Below are 13,317 nucleotides of genomic sequence, written 5' to 3'. Positions count from 1 at the left end.
AAAAAGAAAAGAAAACAAACTCGGATGTTTCCCAGGTTGCCTAAATAATTTTGAGATAGATATATATATACATTTTTTTAACCAGGGGAAGGCAGTAAGGCTAGAAAGATAAAGCATAAATCTCGTATTTAAATAGAATATAGAAACCCACCTTGTGATAATGAGTCTATTTCAGCATTTATTTGTAAACATTACCTATGTTGAACAAATACCATATTTTAAAAATCTCAAAGGTTCACGCTTTGTAGATAATTTGATTTTAAGGCTAGCTACTAATATTAAATAAGTTGCAGATAATATTGTTAACAGTGTTATGCCATTGGATGAAATTAGAACATTTTCATTATATTAAAAAAAAAATGGTAATAGGTTTTCACTGGAGGTATTACTTTTTAGCAGATAAGGAATCATTTATATTTCAAAACCACTAATGCCACAGAAGTTTATGCTAGTGTTAGGAGTAACACTAGCATAGTGTTATTATGTTAGGAGGAAGTAATAATCTAAGCTTATTACTAGAAAAATAGTGGAGTTTTTTTAATAGTCTTGTTTTTTCCCCAAACCTATGATGACAGAAGGCATTTTCTATCTTTTCATCCTCATGCTTAACACACTGTCCACATGTAATAGATGACAGAAGGCATTCTCTATCTTTTCATCCTCATGCTTAACACACTGTCCACATGTAATAGGCAATATTGTATTAATAAATATCTCCAGGCCTAACATAGTACTCTTCATGGATGCTCAAATATTTGTTGGTTGGACTTATTTAAAATTACTACTTTGGGAGGCCAGGGCAGGAGGATTACTTGAAGCCAGGAGTTCAAGGCTAGCCTGGGCAACAAAACAAGACCCCATCTCTACAAAAAATTTTAAAAATTAGCTGAGTGCAGTGGTGGATTCCTGTAATCCCAGCTACTCAGGAAAGTAAGGCAAGAGGATCACCTAGGCACAGAAATTCAAGGCTGCAGTGAGCTAGGATCACGCCACTGCACTCCAGTCTAGGCAACAGAGCGAGACCGTCTCCTTTTTAAAAAATTAACAATTACCTAGATCATTATATGATGTAGAAAAGAAAAAGCAAGTGAGTAAAACTACCTTTAGGACTACTATTAATCGGAAGCATAAAAACAAAATTTCATATAGAATGAACAAAATTTTGTATAAAGTAAGTATGAATTGTACCAGTTGTTATTTTCTTTCAGTTCCAAACACTCCCTTCTATATTCTCGTGACATTAGGACTGGAATTTGGCAAGCCACATTTCTTTACCAGCTGCTCCTTGTTAAAAATGTACTAATAGCCCAGGCACGGTGGCTCATGCTTGTAATCCCAGTACTTTGGGAGACTGAGGCGGGCAGATCATTTGAGGTCAGGAGTTCAAGACTAGCCTGGCCAACATGGTGAAACCCTGTCACTACTAAAAATACAAAAATGAGTCGGGCATGGTGGCGCATGCCTGTAATCCTAGCTACTCAGGAGGCTGAGGCAGGAGAATCACTTGAACCTGGGAGGTTGCAGTGAGCCGAGATCGTGCCACTGTACTCCAGCCTGGGTGACAGCAAGACTCCATTTCAAAAAAAAAAAAAAATATATATATATATATATATATATATATATATACACACACACACACTAATAAAGGATACTAGAGGGGGACTGGATGGCAGATGAGAAAGAAAACGTGCTCTTACTCCTTCCTGTTGGTTTCCTCTATCATTACAGTCTATCCACTTTATATAAGCCAGAAAAGAAAAAAACAAATGAATCAAACATATCTTTAGAAGAGCAATTAGTTGGAAGCATGAAAACTAATTTCATGTAGAATTAAAAAGAAAATCTTGGCTGGGTGCAGTGACTCATGCGTGTAACCTCAACACTTTGGGAAGCTAAGGTGGGAGGATCACAGACCAGCCTGAGCAATGTAGTGAGACCCCATCTCTACTAAAAATAAAAAATTAGCCAGGCATGGTAGTGCACACCTGTAGTCCCAACTACTCGGGAGGCCGAGGTGGGAGGGTCGCTTGAGCCCGGGAGGTCAAAGTTGCCATGAGCCATGATCATGCCACTGCACTTTAGTCTGGGTGACAGAGCAAGATTGTCTTTTAAAAAAAAGAAAGAAAATGTTATATGAATAAAGTATGTATATATGAAAGTTATTGGAGAGATCTAGATTACTTGTAGAAACAAGTAATTTTTCACCAACTGTGCCTTTGAAGCATGGATTTCGGTTTGAATATTCACATTGTGAAACTGATTATCTCTTTATGCCATTTTTTAAATGCTCTTCACTTCCATCACCTTTACCAAGAGAAGAAAGCATTTTGTTGCTCCTTCTCTTAATGGAGTCCAGGCCCAGGAAATTGTGTCTTTAAGCAGCATGATAATATGTGAAAAGCCTATGCCTTTCCTAAGCATTTTTACTAGTACTTGAGGAAATGATACATGGGTGCATTACAGGGCAAAAGACATTACATTTTAAGCCAATAAAGTTAGATTAAGAAGCTTTCCAAAAGAGGTACAATCTGTATAAACCTAAACCTTAAGGGAATATTGACCTCTGCAGATCATGACCCTGGTAATGTTTCCTGAACAAGTGGATGGCCAGTGCAGCTTTATTTAATTCTAATAAAGCATAAAGAAGGAGTGGGGGAAAAACCCTATAATTCCACTGCTAGTTAAATAATAATTTAAATAAAAGTTATATATACATTAGAAAATAAATGAAATGGTGTTAAATGAAAACCAAGTTTGTGTTTATCCTTACAGGAAAAAAAATACACATACTTATTTTGAGAATTAAAAAAAAAAAAAGGAATACATAGTGAAAAGAAGTGTTCTTTGCTCACCTGACTCCCACCTATTTAAGCCTCATTTTTGTCCCATGGCCTATAGCTCAGAAATATTCAATGCATAACCAAAGTATGTATGTAAATATATGTTTGTGCATGTAACCATCCCCTTTTGTACATAAATTATAACACACTGTTCTGCACTCTGTGTTTTTCCTTTAGTAATACATCTTAAAGCTATATAGATACCTAGCGTCAGGCACAGTGGCTCATGCCTGTAATCCCAGCACTTTGGGGGGCCCAGGAAGGCAGATTACTTTGAGCTCAGGAGTTCAAGACCAACCTGGGCAACATGGCAAGACCCCGTCTTACAAAAGCAAAATAAAACAATTAGCCCAGTTTGGTGGCTCACACCTGTGGTTCCAGCTACTTGGGAGGCTGAGGTGGGAGGATTGCTTGAGCCCCAGAAGCAGAGGTTGCAAAGAACTGAGATCATGCCACAGCACTCCAGCTTAGGTGACAGTGCAAGACCCTGTCTCAAAAAAAACATAAAAGCTATATAGATACCTGCAGAGCCACCCCATTCATTTTTAAAGTTATGTAGTACTCCATTTAATGGATACACCGAACTTTATTTAGCCAGTCTCCTATTGATGGACTTTTAGATTCTTTTCAATCTTTTACTACTATAAAGATGCTGGACTATTTTTGTAAGTTGGTTATTTCATACATGTGCAAGTGTATCTGCAGGATAAATTCCTAAAACAGCAGATTTTTTTTTAAACACTGTTGAATCTAGTTTGTTATAAAAGCAGCAGCCTTCTGGATTTGATATTATATGTACATTTAATACCATTTTAACTGTCCTTTCTAACCCCCCACTTTTTTTTTTTAATAATACCTTGATTAAACCAGCCACAATATTTCTCAAGAAATGTTGACCAGGGGAAAAATCTATTAGAAAGTACCTTTTTGGTATGTAAGCTTAAGAATTTGACTACGAAAAACAAAAAGCAACAAAAATAAGTTCCTAGTTGTCCTTGTGAAATTGGTATGAGAACTCATCATCTTTATGATCTTTATGGCTTTAAAGAAACCTCAAAACAAGAAACATATCTGTTTTGATTTCTGAATATTGGTGGGTTCTTAGACAAACTAAAATGGTTACTGACTCAGTAGAAATATATATGCTTTCATTCCAGTAGTGTCACCTAATTGGTATCATCCAGCACAATATAGTGACAGTTCAATACACATTGTTGAATAAATGGGTTCTTGTCAGTTTGCCCTCTAACTCTGCTGGGAATAGACTTGTATTCTAAATCACACTCATAGCCTGACCTGAGTAGCACAATTGAGTAAAGCACTTTTAAGCAGAATAGACATCTTTAAAACCATCCAGTTTTCTCATGTCCTTACCACCATCGCCCTGGTCCAAGCCATCATTATTTCTTCATAAAAGACTTCTGCAATAACAATGGAAATGGGAGCTCAGTTTGGAGTCTATGCCTCCCCTCTCTCCCTAGTCCAATCCAGACTTGCACCAGAGTTACTGATTAACAACGACATTTTACTTCACGTTTTTTGAAGAATAGACCAACTCATGGGCTTGGAAGTCAGACAAGCTTGGATTCCAGCTCTGACTCTTTTTAGGTGTCCTTAAACAACCTTTCTACGTTTTGACTCCCTCAGATACAAAATGGGGATATTAATAGTATATCCTTTAAAATGTTTTTGTGAGGATTATTTAAATGGAAAGCACATGGTAAGGGCTCAGTTTACTTATTGGGTTTGTAGGGGATCAAAATACGCCACCCCAAAATATGCCACTTTAGCATAAGAAGTATTTTGAGCTAAAGTCATTTCAGATTCAACAGATACAGAAGCAGCCTTCCCAGCGCCTCCCTTGTCTGACTAAAAGCAGAAACTTCTGAAAATGAGGACTGCCATAAATCCTCTCTCCTAGGGAAGTTTCATGACCATGAAGAAGACAGAAAGTTGGTACTGACATGGACATATGAAAACAAACCTTATTCCTTTAGTTTCCCCCATACACTTACCTTTCCACAGTTTACCACCCTTGAAAGCTGAAAACCTTTTCCTTTGTCTCGTCACATCTAAGTGGGCTGGTTTTTTGTGAAGATGCTATATAAACTCAAATTCTAACCATCGTTTTTAGTTACTCATCACTGAGTTTCTCCCACATGTATGTGTACTACATGTGTTAGTAAATTCTGTTTTTCTTTTGTTAATCTGTCTTTTGTCAGTCAGATTTCCAGGGCCCAAATGGAGGCTAGGACCTAGGCAGGTAGGGGAAAAATGTTATTTTTTTCTCCCCATAGGTTTTTTTCCTTTTCTTTTCCTTTCTTTCTTTCTTTCTCTTTTTTTTTTTTTTTTTTTTTTTTTTACTTCTTAGCATCACTTCAAAGTCTATTATAATGTGGCCTAAAGTGACACCTTCCAGCCCCCTCTTTGACTATTATTCCCTGTACCTTACATACCTTCCATGCTGGCCATGTTAAAGTACTTGGACAGTTAGTCACGTGCATGGCTCCATGCCTTTGTTTGGCTGTTCTCTTTGCTTAGAATGCTCTTCTCTGCTTCTCTAGACTGCCTTACACATAGGTAGTCAACATGTGCATATTGATTAAGGGGGGGAAAATCTCAAGAACCTTGGTCCCACTGTCTTAAGACTAGTCCTCCGGTAGTAGACCCTAAAATGAGGTTTTTGAGGATTCAAGTGCATGTGATTTACTAAGGCAGTGCTCCCAGCAGAAATCTCTAAGGAAGAAGAGCAGGAGCAGGGAAAAGGAGGAAGCCAAGCAATGGTGCATCTAGCCAAGGATGGCTCTAGCCTGATGAAATCAGGGAACTTCTGTTCTTAGGCAAGGAGCCTGGGGCTTTTATTTCATAATCCCAAACCTCCCAATCATGGGATGGGGGTGGAGAATGTACTTCCCAGCCATTGCCTGCTCTCTATGCTGCCAGCAAAGCAGGCTGTAGCAGTGCAGGCACAGTCCTCCAAAAAGAACCCCAGATGCTATAGCTGTTAGAAGCAAAGGAAAGTCCAAGGGAACGGGAGCATGGGTGCTAAAAGGGATCTGGGCAGAAGCACCAATATTATTCACCATTTCAACTGTTGGAGTGCAGAGAACAATACCCCAAAGTATGATGCTTTGTCATGCTGAACACTTCTGAATTAAAGGAACTTGGAAAGGCTAAGAACCGAGGAGTTTCTAGCCTTCTTATTTCTACCCCAAACTCCAAGCACAGGGAGAGGTTGTCTCTGGAATTTCCCTTGTCTGACTGAGGAAAACTTCTTTCAAAAGAAATGCAATTGTCTTAAGACCCCTCCCTAGGAATCTCATCAAATAACTAGGCAAGATTAACCACTGGAGAAAAGACTAAACATCATCACCATGGTCGGACAGATTTTTATTCATTTTTCTGAGAGCAGCTCCAAGAGATTACCTGGGAGACTTTATTTACATAATATAAGAACCTCCGTTCACAGGGAAGTTCTGCCCCTCACTATCCCACCACCTCCCCTAGTGCTCAGAATGAAGTTTTGAGCAGACCAATGCTTGTTCTTTGGGCTCATTCAATTATCCTGAAAATAATTTACTACCCCTCAAAATTGCCTACATCCCCCATTCCCTTTCCCCTATGAAGAAGATTTTTAAACCTCAACCATCTGACCCTTCTTTGAGTTTCATATTTTGTATGGCTTCTGTACACACTTGCATGTTAATAAATTTGTATGCCTCTTTCTCCTGTTAATCTCTCTACTGTCAGTTCATTTCAGCAAACCTTCAGAAGGCAAATGGCAAACTTTTCCTCCACTCCTATGTCTACCCACTTAGTGTTACTCCTAATGAAGGCTAGATGAACTCTATCATTTTATACTTAAAGGGAGATGGCACTGTTAGGGCTCAGAACACAACAGCCCAAAGTATGATGTCTTTGGTATGCTGAGTACTTTGAAATGAAAGAGACTGGAAGAACCACAGAAGCAAAGTCTCTCTCTGACCTTCTCTCATCCTCTTGTCTCCCATCCCTTTTCCTCCCCGAAAGCAGGCCTATAAACTAGTATTCCTCTTCCCCAAGGTGAGTCATAGCAACTAAAACTCCTGTTCCCCAAAACAAGTCAGAAAACCTAGAAAGACTTCTTTCTCCCTTTTCACTTGAAGAACCTCATTCCATAGGGATTCTGCCCCATACCTTGGAGGATGAAATGCTTCCCAGAAAGGCATTTCAAGAATCTGAACAGACAGGCCTTGCTGGATTTCTCCCCTCAGTTGATTACCATTAGATCATACCCTGTATCCAATCACATTTCTACACAACTGTCTATTCTTCATTGAACCTAAGCATAAAAACGGACAATTTTCCCTAGGTTTTGGGATTTTCGTTCTGAAGCCTCCTGTATCACATAAAACTTTGATAAAATAAGTTTGTTATGCTTTTCTCCTGTTAACCTGTTTTTGTTATAGTGAGAGAGGAGGTAGAAAGAAACTAGCTAGGCAGACAGTTAGGGCAAAGAGTTCTCGGCAGAACTTCCCTTCTAACAAAAAGCAGCCCAAGAAATCACTTCCCTTTTAACAAAGAGCAGCCTGGAAGATCAGGCTGCAAACATACATAAGGAAGCAGCTATGACACAGAGGTGGAGCTTCCTGGGTAATTGGCAAGTTTCACATGCATACGGTGGGTCCCAGTAAACACAATGGGCCTTAGTGAGCACATTCCTTTCCTTTTTTCGACATATTCATGGGGAGATGCCTGCAGCTGCACCAATAGAAAGGAGTACCTGGGGCCAGGCATGTCCACCATGTGGGCCCTACCTCCCCTTTTTTAGCATATGCACAGTAGGAAAGAAATAAGCAATGCGAAGAAGCTCAGGCCAAGGAGCCGTCTGCATAATAAAAGGTAGGAGTGGGGGCCGCCAGAGATGCGTGCTCTATGCAGATGGCACAGCTGGTTCTAACCTGTTTTTCACGCTCTAGGTAAATAAGATACCCCCTCCCCACTAATTTATAAAAACCCTTGCATTTCCCTGCAGAATGGCAACCCTTTTGGGGACCCCACTCTGCAGCAGAGAGCCGTTTCTTTTCCCTATTAAACTTCTACTCTAACCTCACCCTTGGTGTGTTTGTGTCCTTGATTTCCTTGGCCACGAGACCAAGAACTTCAGGTGCCACCCCAGGCAATCTCAAGAGGGGTGTCAGCCACAACCCTTAGGATTACACCTGGGTTCTGCACATGATTTATGTGTGCATGATTTTCTTCTCATGCTTCTTCTCTTACTTTGTGGCCCTGAGAATAAGCTTTCTCATTTCACCATAGAGCTAAATTCATAGCACTACTTATTCTGGCTGGAAGTTACCTTGGTAATAATAATATTCTCAGGCTTGAGCTGGGGCATTTCCAGAATAAAGTTGCTCAGAGTTAATGCTCTCCTGTTCATTTATTTTTTCAACAGAGAGATTAGTCTGTGCATGGCATTGTGCTAATTCCAGGTACATTGATGAATTCTATCTTTATGGAACATACTATAAATAACACACATATATTACAATAAATTCTTTGCAGAAAATAGTGCAATGTTAAGAAACTTACAGAGGTGAGAATCTACTTAGATAGGGATGGTTCTCTAAATCTTTCTGAGGCATTGATATTTAAGGCCAAGATCTGAAGAATAAGAAGGGAGAGGGGGAGTTCCTTCCTTACCTCACAAAGGGAATTATAAATGGAAAAGCCTTGAGCCTGGAAAAAACTCCTCCTGTTTTAGGAAAGAAAAAGTCTATTTAGGCCTAAAACAAACTGGGGGGAATTAAGGGAGGGAGGGTAAAGGGACTGAAAATGGAATTGGAGAGGTAAGTAGGAGCCAGTCCATGCTAGACCGTCACCTTAGCCTAATAGGCTAGATTTCTTTTTAACATGCAAAAGTAAGTCTAATGTGCACATTTGAGTCTTTTATATATCCTTTACTCTATAGCATAAAATAAGAAATATAAAACAAAAATAGAAATAATTTTAAGATTCTAGTGGTTTTAGTATTGCCAATAATGTTGATTAGTGGACAACTTTGCTTATGTGGAAAGAGACCATATTACTCTCCTCCCTTCCTCCTATATTAGAATGCAAATAAGTAGCATTATTTAAACACAGCAACCCACGTGGAGAAGAAAAAAATCATTATTTTAAAAAGTATATGCAAATAAGGGTATTAGTGATAATATGAAAAGGACTAAATAAAATTACAATCCATAGAAGGATTTTAAAGCTGGAAGAAACTTTGAGATTATCCAGCAAAATGCTTTTTTTTTAATTGAAGTAATGACAAGGATATTTAAGGTTTAAGAATTTTTTGTTTGTAAAAACAAAATGCCTTTCTCTAACATCCCCAAAAGTAAAAATAAAGCTGGAGTAAGTGGAAAAACAAATTTAGAAATGGATGCAAACCAGGAGCTTTTGCCTTGTCTCTGATCTGGCAGCAGGTCTTCTGGGGCAGAACTGAGCACTTGTAATTAGCACCTCACCACAGGAAAAATTTGTAATAACTCTCAAGAAAGCCATTCAAGACACAGAATAAATTCTACATTGGCCATGCTCTTGCAACCATAAGAGATAATTAACCATGTTTTAATGTATTTGTTGGAGAGATAATGTAGACCAGCTGCCTTTCAATTCAGCTATGAAATTGAAAATAAGGATTTTCAAAATTATCTTGAACTTAGAGATGTGTTGAAAGTAAGATTAAAATGATTACATTGTACTTTCAAATGAAATTATAACCTCATCTCTTCCTTATTTCATACGTGTTTGGGAGGAAAAAATGCTTTCTTATACCCTTCTAGGTTCTGTGGCTGGTCTAAGAATTAAACTGACATAGATTAATAGGAGAAAAATAATTACATATGTACACATAGGAGTCCCACAGAAATATGAAACTAAGCAGCCAGGTGATTGAGACTTTCATACTGTCCGGAGTTACAGAAAGGAATAGGGGTTTGGGGCTGCTCAGGGGTGGTGGAGGCAAATTGTGGGAAGGCTAGAGGAGGAAATGTATAGTGAATAAAAGTTGCCTTCCTTGTTATACAGATAAGAGTCTCTCAGGTGATAAAAGTTGTCTTCAGGGATGGCCGTCTTCCTGGAACAAATACTTTTACTAATGAAAATTTCCTTTATAAATGTAAATTTCCTTTATAAAAGAGGAAATTTATACTTTATTTTAGGCAGTTGAGATAAAGAGTTGGTCCTCAATTTCTTTTAGCTCAAAATAATCAGCATGCCAAAGCAACATATTTTAGAGTGGCATGTTCTAAACCCCTTCATATGCATATATGTACACATTTGTTTTCAACCCAGATCAGGAAAATACAAACAATTATCTTGAAATAACACTGCTTTTAGGCAAGACAACATGAAAATAAAAAAGAAAATAGTTTTTAAAAATTCTTTATCTGTACTGTTTGTTTTCTCTTATTTTTTTTCCATTGATAAAAAAATGCATTTTGCATTTCAATTACTAAATCCTTGAGGATTAAGACAGATTTAAATGAAAGAGAGGCTTATGTAAATATACCACCTTTGAGTCAGAAATGAGAACAATTTTCTTTTCTGCTCAAATATCAATGCCCTGTTGAGAAGAAGATTCCCCAAAATGCTCAAGCAAGTGCTTAGAATGAAAACTCAGCCAGCACCGAGTGGAATGAAGAACTGGGAAAGCTTTATCTGGAAGGTTTTATTTCCTGGGGGGAAACTGCATCTTTGAACTTAATAGCTTAAGGGGAAATACAATTAGCAACTAAGGTAGAAATGGACTTCATTGCTTTCCTTCAATACACAGAGTACATTTGAGTCTGATCACCAATTTATTATTAAGAATTTAATTGCCCAGGTGTTAAGCATTTTCTTTTTCTTTCCTGAATTCATTTACTGCAATTGTGAAATGATCAGTGATTATCCCCTATGTTCCTCCCTTGGATACTGATACCACCACACTGGAACAATTTCTTAATTCAACACTCTTGGGCTCTAGTTGACAATTCTGCATGTCCTTGGTTCACTTTTTGAAGCATGGGTACTGTGGCCCTTTTAAAATGTGTTACTTCTGATAGAAGGATAGAAGTGGGATAGTAACTTTTTTTTTTTTTTTTTTTGAGATGGAGTTTCGCTTTTGTTGCCCAGGCTGGAGTGCAATGGTGCAATCTCGGCTCACCGCAACCTCTGCCTCCCAGGTTCAAGCAATTCTCCTGCCTCAGCTCCTGAGCAGCTGGGATTACAGGCATGCACCTCCTCGCCTAGCTAATTTTGTATTTTTAGTAGAGACAGGTTTTCTCCATGTTGGTCAGGCTGGTCTCAAACTGCCGACCTCAAGTGATCCACCCGCCTCACCCTCCCAAAGTGCTGGGATTACAGGCATGAGCCACTGCACCCAGCCTGGATAATCATTTTTTGTTTTAAATGGGTTGTAAATTGTATGGTGTGAAGAGGATCTATTTCATCCTGATCCATGTTAAAATGTAAAATTAAACAGAACCACTATCAGGTCTCCCAGGAGGACTTTATTCTGTCATCTTCTTTGTTTCTTGACCACCACTCCCTTCCTCCAATCCATGTTAGTTGGCTGGCCATTTAGGGAGCACGAAAAAATAGTGAAGGGCAGAGAAGAGTTTTAAACTGATATCAGTATGTTGGGTCATGGGTAACAGATCATCAGAGAAAATTATCCAGCTTCCTTTTAAAAGATTTTAACAGAAGGAATTTCAAGACTTGGAATACCCAACCTTCTTTACCTTCATATATCCACATCCCTCCTACCCTTGATGACTTGATTCAATTGTCATCTACTCTATAAAGCTCAATCTAAAATGAGCCTTCCTCTTCAAAGCGTTCATAGATTTTTGGTACAGCTAACTCATGTGGCCACTGGTCATGCACTTCCTTGCAGCATTGCCTCCCTTTGAACTTAACTGCTGTCATTATTTACTCTTCCTCGGTCTATGTCCTATTTTACTAGATTGTAAGCACCTGAAAAACAGGATCTACATCTTCTATTCTTTAACAGTGCCTGGCACCATGCTTTGTATCTAGGGAGATCTTTCAATAATTATTATTGATTTCAAATATTAGCACCATGCAACTGGTTCACATAAAAACACAAGGATTAGGAAGTGGCTGGCAAGATGGCCAAATAGGAACAGCTCTGGTCTGCAGCTCCCAGCCAGATCAATGCAGAAGGTGGGTGATTTTTGCATTCCCAACTGAGGTACCCAGCTCATCTCATTGGGACTGGTTAGACAGTGAGTGCGGCCCATGGAGGGCGAGCCAAAGCAGAGTGGGGCATTACTTCACCTGGGAAGCGCAAGAGTTCAGGGAACTCCCTCCCCAAGCCAAGGGAAGCCGTGAGGGACTGTGCCATGAAAAATGGTGCATTCCAGCCCAGATACTACACTTTTCCCATAGGCTTTGCAACCCGTAGACCAGGAGACTCCCTCAGGTGCCTACACCACCAGGGCCCTAGGTTTCAAACACAAAACTGGGTGGCCATTTGGGCAGACACCAAGCTAGCTGCAGGAGTTTTTTTTCCCTACCCCAGTGGCACCTGGAACACCAGCGTGACAGAAGCATTCACTCCCCTGGAAAGGGGGCTAAAGCCAGGGAGCCAACTGGTCTAGCTCAGCGGATCCCACCCCAACAGAGCCCAGCAAGCTAAGACTCATTGGCTTGAAATTCTCACTGCCAGCACAGCAGTCTGAAGTCTACCTGGGATGCTCAAGCTTGGTAGGGGGAGGGGCATCCGCTATTACTGAGACTTGAGTAGACAGTTTTCCCTTCACAGTGTAAACAAAGCCTTTCGGAAGTTCGAACTGAGTAGAGCCCACTGCAGCTTGGCAAAGCCACTGTAACCAGACTGCCTCTCTAGATTCCTCCCCTCTGGGCAGGACATCCCTGAAAGAAAGGCAGCAGCCCCAGTCAGGGGCTTACAGATAAAACTATCTTCCTGGGACAGAGCACCTGGGGGAAGGGGTGGGTGTGGGCACAGCTTCAGCAGATTTAAACGTTCCTGTCTGCCAGCTCTGAAGAGAGCAGCAGATCTCCCAGCACAGCGCTTGAGCTCTGCTAAGGGACAGACTGTCTCCTCAAGTGAGTGCCTGAACCCCCTGCCTCCTGACTGGGAGACATCTCCCAGCAGGGGTCAACAGACACCTCATAAAGGAGAGCTCCGGCTGGCATCTGGCAGGTGCCCCTCTGGGACAAAGCTTCCAGAGGTAGGAACAGGCAGCAATCTTTGCTGTTGTGCAGCCACTGATGGTGATACTCAGGCAAACAGACTCTGCAGTGGACCTCCAGCAAACTCCAGCAGACCTGAGCAGAGGGGCTGACTGTTAGAAGGAAAACTAACAAACAGAAAACAATAGCATCAACATCAACAAAAAGGGCACCCACACCAAAACCCCATCCGAAGGTCATCAACATCAAAGACCAAAGGTAGATAAATCCACAAAGATGAGGAAAA

This window comes from Pongo pygmaeus, chromosome 12 (genome assembly GCF_028885625.2).
Source record: "Pongo pygmaeus isolate AG05252 chromosome 12, NHGRI_mPonPyg2-v2.0_pri, whole genome shotgun sequence".
In the NCBI taxonomy this organism is placed as follows: domain Eukaryota; kingdom Metazoa; phylum Chordata; class Mammalia; order Primates; family Hominidae; genus Pongo; species Pongo pygmaeus.
Note: the sequence above shows the minus strand (reverse complement) of the source record.